The sequence below is a fragment of the Fukomys damarensis genome, unplaced genomic scaffold, assembly GCF_012274545.1.
Source record: "Fukomys damarensis isolate Sample0158 unplaced genomic scaffold, DMR_v1.0_HiC HiC_scaffold_20, whole genome shotgun sequence".
In the NCBI taxonomy this organism is placed as follows: Eukaryota; Metazoa; Chordata; class Mammalia; order Rodentia; family Bathyergidae; genus Fukomys; species Fukomys damarensis.
The window spans coordinates 37,500,199-37,513,979 of NW_022900932.1; the positions used below are offsets into that span (position 1 = coordinate 37,500,199).

The 13,781-nt window shown below is 35.3% G+C and overlaps 1 long non-coding RNA gene across 1 annotated transcript in view; it reads left to right on the top strand.

Moving 5' to 3' along the window:
* Positions 1 to 832: 832 nt before the first annotated feature.
* Positions 833 to 13,781, top strand: part of LOC104848820 — a 31,955-nt gene continuing 19,006 nt past the window's right edge. Inside the window, exons 1-2 of the long non-coding RNA XR_776543.2 lie at positions 833 to 1,039; positions 1,117 to 1,219. This is a non-coding gene — a long non-coding RNA (uncharacterized LOC104848820). The remainder of the gene's footprint in view (positions 1,040 to 1,116; positions 1,220 to 13,781) is intronic.

The following is a 13,781-nucleotide window of genomic DNA, read 5'->3' on the forward strand; positions in this document are numbered from 1 at the left end:
TGCATAAATTAATATATACTGTGACATATGAAGGAAATAGGATTTTTCTTGAAGGATATTTTTGACTCCATGAAATTTCCCCTTCAAGTCCCGCCTTTAAAACTTAGCCATTAGAAAACCATTTAAATCTACCGTCAAACTGATTGACTCATAAACTTAGTAAAATAACAAAAATGGAAATAGCAAACGTACTACTGAGAATTATTCAATAGGTTGTTTTTCGTGTTGCACAGATATCATCAGAAAGAATTCTGTCCACAGGGGTCTTGTTAGCATCTGTCAGAGATTTCAAAGGCATTAGAGTAAGAGTTTTAAAAGTTTATGACTTTCCATCCAATCAATCGACCATCTTCAAACATTCTTGGATCAGCAAACATGTTATTTCTTTGATTATGATTTCTTTGATTTAATTGCTTTTCTGGTGCTGTCCGTGCACTTAGAAGTCTGTATAAATCATCATTCTCACTGTGTGTTAATGACTTGTTTGTGTGTGATTGTCCTCTGAAGTATCTTTTCTGGTAGGAGCTTATCTTTCAATGTTGTTACCTCAGTTGTTATTACAGGGGCCAAGTCTGTACCATTTGCTTAATAATTATTTACTGATTGAATCAGTCCATCTTATTCTATTTTCTGAGTAATAGAAGATTGCGGTCAGGACCCAGGCTTCTGACACACACCTAATTTGCTGAAAGAGGAGCTGAAGATTTTGGCATCCTGCTTTGGATAGCTGGTTTATTATTTATTCAAATGTCTCTGTAAAGCATTAAACAGAATCTGTTACTGAGAAGAGGTTATTACTTTTTCTTTCTCAAACAAGGGTGTTCAACTGGCATTTGGGTGGAATTTGGGTCAGGGCTTGGCCTCTGGCTTCTAGAACTACTGGGAAAAATTCACACATACCTTGTCCCTAGAAATGGAATTGCTTCTTCCTCCCTACTGAGCTAAGAGAGCAATTTGGGATGGGGGTGATTCTTAGCTATTTTCAGCTTTCCTGGAGAAGCTGAATCTTAAGTGGTGCCTGTTAAGTGGGAGTAATTAGGTAGGTGTCTTTACCTGTTGACTCTGACAGATGATGTAAAGTCTCCTTGTTTCCTGTAAGTTCTCCTTTTAACCTAGTGACAACTAGTGACAACTTTCTGCTTTGGAATCTGTAAGAAGCCGAACCAAACCAAACCAAGAGAATCAGAAATGAAAGAGATCTTGGCAATTACAGGGTCAGGTAATTTTTTCCTTCTCCTTTCTTCAACCTTAAAAAAACTGTGAAATATACGTGCAGAAAAGTACATAAAATGGATGTACAATAGTATGGCTAATTATAAGGCAAGTACTTGTGTTTTAAGACAAGGTCAAGAAATAAAATATAGCTAGCCTTTCTGAAGCTTCCTTGGTTTCCTTCAGGGTGATAGTTTTCTTCCATCCCCACGCAGGAAACTACTACCTTCAATTTCAGGTGATCATTTATGACCTTCTATGCAATTTGACTGTCATGAGTATCACTGCCATTATCTTTATATAAATAGAATCATATTTCATGCGTTATTTCTGTCAACATATTTGTAAGATTCATTTGTACTATTGGCAGCTGTCATTTGCTTTCCTTTTTCCTTTCTTTTGTATTTCTTGCTTTTTGGGGGGTGGGGTGTAAAGTCTCACTAAGTGCCCAGGCTGGCCTTGAACTCAAGATCTTTCTGTCATGCATGCTACCATGTCTGGCTGTCACTTTCATCCCTCTTTATCTTTCCTGTGTGGTAATACAACACAGTTAGTGTTATGTATTGTATTGCTAATGCATACTTGGATTGTCTTTTTTGGTTTCCACAGCCATGTGTGTAAGTGGTACCTAACTTCATCTTGGTGTACATGTATACAAGTTTCTCTAGTCTAGGGATTGCTAGGTCATTGGGGATATTTCCCAAGGATCAGTTTTACTCCCATCATATTCTGGCCAGACCTTTTAATGTTTTAACAATGTGATGTATTCATATGGTAGTGATATTCTGCAGCAGTTTTAATTTTCATTCCTTGATTATTAATGATTTGGGGCACTTCTTTTTACATGTTTAGTAACCTTTTAGATTTATTCTTTGTGAACTATTTATGAATGTTCTTTTTTTCCCCATTTCATTTTTTCTGTCTTTTTAAACCTGATTTATAGGCATTCTTAACCTATTCTGAAGTTATGTTTTTCAAATAATTTCTGTAATTTTATAGCTTGGCCTTCTCACTTGAGATACAGTGTCTTATGACAAACTCTGAAATTCTTAATTTAATGCAGTCAAATTTATCAGTCATTTTCAATATAGATATTGGCTTTTGCATCTTGTTCAGTAAATTATTTTCTATCTCAAAATCATGAAGATCTACTGCATTTTCTTTTTTTTTCTTTTCATTAAGTTAGTGGTACATTTTAGGTATACAATGCACTCACATTAACCATTGGGATCTTGTACCTTTACATAAAGTATTTGAATTCTTAGTTTTTCCCTAGTCCGCTTCCCTCTCTTCACCTCCTCCACCGTACCTATTTACAAAAACTTTGTTTCCATGTTTTTCTTTTTCTCATATTTTTCTTTCCCCTTCTTACCTTTGCCCTACCCTACCCAATTCCCCTACTCCTTTAGAACTTTTCTTCCTATTACACTATATCAATTATACATTTTGATCCTTTTTTATACTTCCAAATTTTCACACTGGAGAAACTGTTTGGTATTTATACACGTGTGTTGTATTAACATTTCTTTTGATTGGTGAATTGAGGCCAATGACATTGATAGTTATAACTGATATGTATTGGCTTATCATTGCCATGTTATTTTCCTGTTGCTGCTCTTTTCTTATTTTTCTCCCTCTCCCTTTAAATTCTTACCTATTGGATTTGCTCTTTTGGGCCTCATGAAGTTGTAACCTGCATTGTCTTTTTCTAGGATATTTAAAAAAATTGTTTGGAGTGATGGTTTGGTATTCATAAAGTTTCTCAGGCATTCTTTGTCATGAAAATACCTTATTTCTCCATCAATTTTGAAAGATAGTTTTGCAGGATACATCAGTCTAGGTTGGAGGTTATTTTCTTTTAAAGCTTGAAATACCTCACTCCAGGCTCTCCTTGACTTGAGGGTTTGTGTTGAAAAATTTGTTGTGATTCTGATGGGCTTTCCTTTTCATGTGATTTGTTTCTTTTCTCTAACTGCTTGTAGTATTTTGTACTTCTGTTGGGTTTCCAGGATCTTGACTATTATATGTCTAGGTGTAGTTTTTTTTTTTTTTTTTTTTTTTTTTTTTTTTTCTAATCACAACTAGTTGGAATCCACTATGCCTCACTTATCTGTATGTCAAATTCTTTTGCTCTATTTTGGAAGTTTTCTATCACTGATTCTGTGAACAGTTTTTTAATATCATTTTTATTTTTTCCTGCTTTTTTGTGGACTCCAGCCAATCTTACATTATTCTTCTTTGGGTCATCTAGGAGCTGTTGGATTGATTTGTCATGGTCCCTTACTACTTTTAAGAGATCTCACTTTTCATGTTCACTGACTACCATCCTGTCCTCTATATCTGATATTCTATCTTCATATTGGTTTAGTTTGCTATGCATACTTTTAATAGAGTTTTTAATCTCCTAGTTAGCAGTTTGAATCTGTTTCATGGGTTCCATTTCTTTCATTCATATCTTCCATCATGGTCCTGAACTCATCCGTGTTTTTTAAAATCTGTTTCTCTTCTAGAGACTCTAATCATGTCATTTATTCTGTTCATCATCTCTAGCTATCTGGGAAATTATTTCTGTTTTGAATTTTTCTGGAGCCTCACCTGTTTTGTTACTTCCCATGGTATCAGTTCAGGGTGTCCAGGTGAATGATTATCAGACTTTTGCAGATTGATTCCCCCAGAATTTGCCTTTGGTAAGCTGGAAGACTGTCTTGCTTAAATGTTTTAATTTCTTTTATTGTTGTTGGTACAGTCTTTGGTTTAATCCCTGGGTTGATACTTCAATATTGCTTATTGTAAGTATCTTTGTGGCTTGCATTTAGAACCTTTATGGAATGATTGCTTCTCCAGATATAGCTGGTCTTAAGGTTTGGAGTCTCTATTGACACTGAAGCAATCACATTTTTGTTAAAGATATCCGATTAAAACAATCACAACACTAGGCCAAGTGATAAAATCAGCAACAACAATAGAATTGAGCACAGCTTAGAAGATGACAATTTGTGGCAGTTATTAATCTATCAACCACGTGAAACAAATGAAAATCAAGGACTAGACTAAAATACGTTTATAGTGAATAAACTGTTCAGTATAGTAACCCTTCAGGATAGGGACTTGGAGTAAGGCCCTCTTACCGATCTTCACCTCTGCTCTATCTTTAAAATGCCCCATGCCTCTGCAGTGTGGATCCAGGTACAGAACAGCCAGGAGAAGTGGGGCAGGGGGGCACCCTTTGTTGGTGCTGGAGGCGCCTGTGTAGTTCTGGTCCTCACTAGTCTGATCATGGCTGGGAGGCCTGGATGGGGGTGGGTGCACCATTATGTGTTTTCTTCTAAAAGCTTTATTGCTTTGTTTTTCATAATTAACTCTACAGTCCTGCTGGAGCCGATTTTTACATATAGTGTGAGATAGGGGTTCATTGACTTTTATTCTCAATTTATATCCAACTGCTCCATTATAATTTATACTTAATTAATTAATTAATTTATTAAAGGACTGTCTTTTACCTATTAATCTGCAGTGCTGTCTCTCATAAGCCAAATCTGTGTAGGTATGTTTCTGTTTCTGAATTACTGTTTTACTGTTTTACTTGTCTATCCTTGAGCCAATAATACATTTAATTACCCCAGGTTTAAAATAAGATTTGGGAAAGAAATCATCAATGGAATAAGATAATTTCTATAACTAAATAATAATGCCAATACAACATACAAGCAAAAGCAACTCTGAGAGGGAAATTTATAGTGGTAAATGCCCACATCACAAAAAGCTAAAAAAATAAGCTAACAGTATACCTCAAATTCCTACAAAACAATAGTAATCCAAACTTAAAGCTAGAGAAACAAGGGAAATTGTAAAAATCCAAGAACAAATCAATAAAGTCACTAAAAATGTTCCCATTAGAACATTTTTTCCTATTTCTCAATACTATTATACATTTTGATCCTTATTTACCCTTTCCATTTCTCACATGAGAGAAACAATGTGATATTTAAACATGTGTGTTGCATATATTTCATGTAAGAGTATGGTCTCTAGGATGTGAGGGCGATCTGGCTGTAACATCTGCCACCCCACTGATCACCAGGGTTGATTCAGCTGACCTGGCTGACTACGTGGGTGTCCCCTTTCTCCCTCACCACTCCGTGTTCATCCCTCCTGAAGCTGCTCACTTGGTCAAAGAGGATGACCTACCTCGATAGAGGAGGACCGTTTCCTCGGTCAAGGGTATACGAGTAGCTGTGCTTCCCTGCTAGAACCTCCAAACAAGCTCTCAAGAATATGGTCTCAAGGTGCCTCCATTTACCTCAAAATGTCTCGTTTATCCTTCTTTATAGCAGTGTAATACTCCACTATATAAAAATTCCACATCTTTTTTTTTTTTTTGAGACAGGGTCTCACTGTGTAATTAAAACTGACCTGGAACTCACTATGTGGCCCAGGCTGGTCTCAAACTCACAGCAATCCTCCTTCCTCAGCCTCCTGAGTGCTGGGATTATAGGCATGTGCCACTATGCCTGGCTAAAATCCCACATCTTTATCCATTCATCCATTTATTTCCAATTTCTTTGCACTATGGCCTGATAATATGCATGGGATAATTTCACTTTATTTGCATTTAATTAAGCATGTTTTATGAGCTAGTATATTTCTGTTTTGGAGAAGGTCTGTGTGCAGCTGAGAAGGATGTATGTTCTGATGTTGTGGGGTAGAATACTCTAGATATATACTAAGTCCATTTGTTCAAAGAGCAAATATTCAGTTTTGATATTTGTTGATTTTTTTTTGTCTAATTGAGCTGTCTATTTGTGCCAGTGGGGTATTAAGTTTCCCATTACAATTGTATTGGTAGTTATTTGATTTTTCATGTCCATTAATATTTATTTTATATAGTTGGGTGTACTGGTATTTGGTGCAAATATGTTTGTGATTGTTATCTCTTCATCTTGGATTGTTCCCTTGACAAGTATGTAGTGATCTTCTTTGACTCTCTTTGATCAGTCTTGGCTTAAAATCCACTTGTCTGAAAATAGATTACCTATCCCTGCTTTTTTTTTTTGTCTGGGTTTTTGTGGCATAGAATATTGTTTTCCCTCCTTTGACTTTCAATCTATGAATTTATTTTTGAGTCAGATTTGTTTTTTGTATGCTTCATATTGTTGGATCTTATTTCTTGATCCATTCTGCCAATCCATTTCTTTTGATTGGTGAATTGAGATCATTTACATTGATGGTTATTTCTGATATGTATTGATGTAAGCTTGTCAGATTATTTTCCTGCTGTTGGATCCTTCTCTTTCTCCTTTATTTAATTGCTTGCCTTGCCTGGTAGATTCATTCTATTGGGGTTCAAAGAATTGTAGTCTTATGTCTTACTAGAATATACTTCAGAACATTTTGAAGTGTTGGTTTGGTGGCCATGAATTTTCTCAGGTGTTCTTTATTGTGGGGTGTCTTATTTCTTCATCAATTTTGAAAGATAGTTTTTGTGGGATACATCAATCTTAATTGGAGGTTGTTTTCTTTTGGGGCTTTGAAATACTTCACTCCAAGCTGACTGCAACTTAAGGGTTTGTGTTGAGAAGTCTGCTGTGATTCTGATGCTTTCCTTCATAGGTGATATGTTTCTTTTGTCTAACAGCTTTTAATATTCTATTGTTGTGTTGACTTTCTGGAATCTTGATTATTACATACCTTGGTGTAGATTTTTTTTTAATCATGGCTAATATGAGTTCTGTATGTCTCAGCTTCTTTTTCCATACTTGAGAAGTTTTCTACCATTACTTCTGTGAACAGTTTTTTGTTATGTTGTTTGTTCTATCTCCTGCTTTTTCAATGATTCAGATAAATCTTACATTATTATTCTTTGCATCATATAGCAGCTGTTGGATTTATTTTCATGATCCCTTACTATTTTTGAAGTATTTCTTTTCATAATTGCTAACTGTGAACATGCCTGCTAGATCTAGTAATCTATCCTAACATCAATTGATTCTGCTGTATATACTTTCAATGGAATTTTAAATCTCCTGTATCTGAAACTATTTCATAGATTCTGTTCTTTTTGATGTTGAACATTCATGGTTTCCATCATTTTCCTAAGCTCCTCTATTTTTTTTTGTTTGTTTTGGTATTGGGGATTGTACTTGGGTTCTTGTGCTTGTGAGGTAGGTGGCAGAACCACTGAGCTAATCCCCAGCACTAAGCTCTTCTATTTTAAAAAAATCTGTATCTACTCTAGGTTCACCAACCATGTCCTTTATTATGGTCATCATCTCTTTAGTTATCGGAGAAATTATTTCTGATTTTTTTTCTAGAGCCTTGTTCATCTGCTTTGTTAGTTCTGCTGTTATCCTTTCAGAGAGTTCAGGTGGGTGGATTTTTATTTGTGCTCTCACTGCTCCCTTGGGTTCTCCTTGGAGGAGCCGGATATTTGGAGTTGCATCTTGCTTCCATGTCTTCTCATTTTCTATACTTTTAAAATTTATTTTCAATACTTGACACTTGTAAATTGCTTATGGTAGGTAGCTTCATTACTAGTATGTGAACTCTTAAGGAATAACTATTTTTCAGAAATGTCTTCTAGGTGTAGCTGTCTTTTGGCTTTTGAGTCTGTTGCATGATCTCACCTCTTCAATTATTAAGGATGAGATGCTGCTGCCACTGGTTCTTTGGTACTGGCTATAGTATTGTGTATGACTCTCAAACAATCTTGCTCTTTGCAAACAAGGAAGAACAATTGATTAGAACAACTGTGTCACCTGGCTAAAGTAATATGAACAGTAATAACAACAGGATCAAGCACAATCTAGAAAATGACAAGCTTTGTTAACCATTGATTTGACACCTTTAATCATATGAATCAGATTTATAGTTATGTAACAAAATCCAAAACAAACCAGAAAATGACATACAATAAATACCTCCTTGAATGAGCAATTTTACTCACTGGTGAGAAAATTTAAAAGCAATAGGAGGAAACATGAAGAAAGAGAAGAGGAGAAAGACATTAGAAGTAAGTCTGAAGAAGAAAGGGAGATTATCTAAGCTTTTCAAGACTGGTGAAGAGGACAGGAGGGAAACAAAGAAGGAAGAAACAAAAACAAGAACAAAACTAAACTAAACTAAAAGCAATGTTCATACTTGTGAAAAAACAAGAATATACAACCAAAAATAAAGAGAGAGAGAGAGAAGGTGGGGGAGGGAGAGCTTTCTTATGACTTCAAGCCTGTTGTTATCTTCTAGGGGTCTACAGTTTTCTGGTAGTGTTCACTTAAGAGTGTGTCTCTGTTGTTACTGGTAAACAAAGGAGGCAGGTAGAGCCAAGATCCTTATTATATGATGCCAGCAAGCCTGGAGTAGGATTAGGGTGAAGTACCATTTAATCCCAGCAAGTTTGTGGTAGGAATAGGTGGGGTCCTGCTTGAACTCTGGAGAAATTCACTTTGATTCTCATCTCTGGTTGTGGGCCTGGGACCCAAGTTGTTCTGTCCACAACACTATGGGTAATTCTTGCTGGCTTGACCTTGGCTCCCTGATGCTGGGTATTTCCCAGGCCTGCACCTCACCCAGACACTGGGAGCCCTGAGATGAAGCCAACTTATGGCTGCTCTGATTCAGCTGGGCCCACTCCAAAATGTGGTCCAGTCAATCACTCTCTTGGGGATGTTTGGACTGGAGAGTCACTCACCAGACACTGTAGCTCACAGCATCCACTACTCTGCTCCACTGATGCATTTTCCTGTAAAGGCCCCCAGAATTCCCTACCATCGCCACACCTTTGTAGGCTCAAGCCTCCTTTCTCATGCCATGAACCAGGAGTCAGGGAGAATGCACAGTTTGCCAACAACCTGGGAGTCAAGGAGAAAGTGCAGTTTGCCACCTCCCCGCTCTGTATTGAGGTCTGTCACCTTACTCTCCTTGTGGGCTTCAATCCTCCCTTCAGAACTTTCCTGGCTCTTGGGGATCCATCTCCTTCATTCTTCTCTTTCCCAAGTTGCTATACTTCAGTGTCTGGTCTCCCAGTCTGGGAGAGGCTGATTTGGCCTCTCAGATAGATTCTTAGATACATATGAATTACCAAAACTGAACCAAGAAAATTTATAAACCATGCATAACCCAATAACAGAAAATGAAATTGAAGACATAGTAAGAACCCCTACAAACTAAGAAACAACCAGGTCCAGATGGATTCACTGGTGAATTCTACAAAAACTTCAGAGAAGATCTAAGACAGCAATATGCCTCAAGCTCTTTAATTAAATTGACAGGGAAGGAGTACTCCCAAAATCATTCCAGGAAGCTAGCATCACCCAGATTCCAGATCAAGACAAGTATACAATCAAAAAAGAGAATTATAGATGAATCTCTTTAATAAATACAGATGAAAAATCCTCAACAAGATACTGGAAAACAAAATGCAATGAATCATCAAAAAGATCATGTTTAAGAAGTAGGCTTCATCTTAGGGGTGCAGGATAGTTCAACATATGAAATACAGGACATTATACAAACAGAAACAAGGACAAAAATCACATGATCATCTCAATAGATGAAGAAAATACCATTGAGAAAATCCAACATCCTTTTATGACAAAAAATGCACTGAAGAAAATAGGTATAGAAGTACCTTATCTCAACTTGATAAAAAGCCATTTATGACAAAACAAAGGCCAACATTATATTAAATGGGAGAAAGTCGGAAGTTCCCCCCCACCAAATTAAACAGAAACAAGACAAGTATATCTACTATCCCCATTCCTGTTCAGCATAGTACTTAAAACTTTAGAAAAGTAAATTGGACAAGAAAGAGAAGTAAAAGGGATATGTATAGGAAAGAATGGACTAAAAGTTCCATTATCTGCAGATGACACAATCTGCTGCATAGCAGACACATACACATAAAAAATGTACCAAAACTCTTAAAATTAATAAACAAATTCACTAACCTAACAGGACAAAATCATCATATCAAGATCAATAGTGCTCCTTTATACTAATAATGAATTCACTAAGAAAGAAATTAGGAAAAAAACCCATTTACAATAACATCAAGAAAAATTAAGTACTTGGGAATTAACCTATAAAGGGAAGGACTTCTACAATGATAACTATAGTACACTGAAAAAGAAGATTGAAGAGGACATCAGAAAATGGAAAGATATTCTGTACTGGGTAGTCGGAAACAATATAGTCAAAATGGCCAGACTTCCAAAATAGATATGCAGATTTAAGACATCTCAATCAAAATGCCAAAAGTATTTTTCATAGAACTGGAAAAAACAATCATAAAATTCATATGGAACCAGAAGAGAGCCAGAATAACAAAAGCAATCCTGAGTAACAACAGCAAAGAAGGAGTCATCACCAACCGGAACTTGAAGTTATATTACAATGTTACAATGACTAAAAAAGCATGCTACTGGCACAAAAATAAACATGAAAATCAGTGGAATAGAATAGAGGATGCAGAAACAACCTCAAGCAAATTGAACTATTTAGTCTTTGAAAAAAGGACCAAAAAAACATGTGATGGAGAAAAGATAGCCTCTTTAATGAATAGTGTTGGAAAAAGTGGCTATCCACATGCAGAAGATTGAATGTATATCTCCCACCATCTACTAAACTAAAATAAAAATAGATCAAAGAACTTAATGTTAAAACAGAAACATTTAACCTGTTGGAAGACAAAATAGGTGAAACTCCTCAAGTCATAGGCATAGCCAAAGATTTCCTGAACAGAACTCCATATACACAGGACATAGTTACAAAAATCAACAAATGGGATTGTAGCAAAAGAAACAATGAAAAGAGTTAAAAGAAAACCTGTGAAGAAAAACTTTGCCAACTATTCCTCAGAGAAACAATATCCAGAAAATATAAATGATTCCAAAAAATTAACTCCCCCCACCAAATAAAAGACTCAATAAAAAAATGGGCAACTGAAATGAATAGACACTTCACAGAGAAAGTTCAAATGGTCAATAAATACACAAACAAATGCTCAACATTGCTAGGCACTATCAATGCAAATTAAAACAGCACAGAATTTCATCTTACCCCAGGAAGAATTACCATCATTAAGAAATCAAATAACATAAATAGGGAGGAGAGGAGGGGTGAAGGGAGGGCAGGGACAAGGGGAAAAATGAGAACCAAGACCTGTCACTTAAAGGTACAAGATCACAATAATGAATGTAACTGTACTGTATACCTAGAATGTACCAATAAACTCAATATAAAGGGGGAAAAAGAAATCAAATAAAAAATGCTGAAAAGGTTGTGGGGATAAAGGAAACCTTCTACATCATTGGTGGGAAAGTAAACTAGCACAAACACTATAGAAATCAGTAGGGAGATTCCTCAAGAAACTAAAATTAGAAATTCGATATGACCCAGGTATTCTCCTTCTAGGTATTTTCTCAAAAGAATTAAAGGCATCATCTTACAGAGATACATGCATGCCATGTTTATAGCAGCACAGTTCATAACAACTAAATTAATGAATAAAGAAAATGTGGTGTTTACACACAATAGAGTACTGCTATAAAAAAGATAAAATCAAGCCATTGTAGGAAAATGTGTGCACCTTTAGACGATAATGTTAAATGAAATAAAACAGACACACAAGCTTAAATATTGCATGGTTTCTCTTATATAAGAAACCTAAATTATAAGAGTAAAATAAAAGCTAATATGAAGTAGGAAGATAGATCTTTCTTAAATGAGAAGAGGATCAAGAGACCGAGGTAGGGGAGGGAAAAGGGATGAAAAAAGAAATTAAGATGTGTTATGTACTGTAGCAATCCCATGCAAGGAATGCAATCATTATGTACAGAAAACATGTACTAATAAAGAATAAATAAAAATAAAATAAGATTTGGTATCTTAGTATAATTTTAAAATAAAAAACTATGTTTGGTAACTGGTAGAGCCAATTCTATCTTTTTTTTTCAAGAATGTCTTCATCCTTCTTTTCCCTTTATATTTCTGTGAATCATCATTTCACACTCCAGAAACAACTGGTTGATTTTGACTGGAATTAAAATGACTTTTTGAACAACATGGAAGCTGATATTTTGCAGTATTGTGTTCCCATCCATGAATATGAGATATCTATCCTTCTTTCATGATTCTCACTGTGGATTTCTAATTTTCCCCAGAGTACCACAAATTTTTTTTGCTAGACTTATTCCTAGAAACAATATTTTTGATGCTGTTGTAAAAATTTTTTATTTTTAAAAAATGATGGAGTATTATATACAACTGAATTATTTTTGTTACAGTAAGTATACCAAACCCTGTCATTAATTGCAGCAGTACTTTTTTTGGGGGAAGGGAGGTTTCCTACCAAACTCTGTTTTAAATTTAGATGTAGTTTCTTTTGGACCTTTTTTATGTTCAAAATATAACTGTGAGTAATAACAGTTTTATTTATTTCGTTCCAATCCATATAATTCTCCTCCTCCTCCTCCTCCTTCTTTTTCTTCTCTTCTTCTTCTTCCTCCTCCTCCTCCTCCTCTTCCTTCTTCTCTTCCCCACTTCCCCGGGCCTCCACTACAATTATCAATAAGAAGTGAAAAAAATCATCTTAGCCTTTTTCTTGATCTCAGACTGACAGACTAACATTTCACCACTTAACATGACATTTTAGATGTGTTTTTTTTAAAAAAAGCTACCCTCTCGTACTAAGAAAGTTACCAAATGCCTTTCTTCTATGAGATAATCACAATTCTTTGATCTTCTAATGTAGTAAATGGCTTTAATTTATTTTCAAATATTAGGCAAATATCCAATTCTTAGAATAAAGCCAAGTTGGTCATTATATGTTATCCTTATGTATTTCTTTAGTTACCTTGTAATTTTGCTTCATACTGTCAGATGTAAAGTTTACCAGTAATTTCCCTTTTTCACTGGCTTTTTTCTGTAATTTTTATTAGCACCTATTAATTATACAGAATAATGGGTTTCTTTTTGACATTTTCAAACTTGCATATAATATACTTTGGTCTACTCCCCAGTACCCTTCTTTTTTTCCTTCCCTCATTCCCTTCCTCTTCTCTATTAGATATCAAATGTTTGATGACCTTATCACATAAATTGAGTATTTCTCTTCTTTTTTCCCTCACTGCCTGAAAATATAAGAACATAGGATTGAGGGCTTTTTTTTTCCTTGAATGTTTGGGTCTAGATACTTTTTGAAGGTAAGAGCTGTTTTAGTGCCAACTCAATGTTTATGAGATATACAGATTGGGTATTTTGTAAGTATTTTAATTTTGGAAAGAATAGTAATTACCTGCCAGGACTTTAGCTCAGTGGTTCCACCGACTGCCTCTCAAGCACAAGGACCCGAGTTCAATCCGTGGTGTAATAAAAAAAATATGTTGGTTACCTTTAGGATGTATACAAGATTTACAATGTGATCTTATTTTTCCCATTCCTGATATATTTGAATCTTTTCTCTTTCCTTTTTAATTTTAATTTTTATCAGTACATGTTCACGGTACATAATGATTACATTAATGATGAGGTCTTGGTACACACACATATATATAATATACTTTATATTATATAAT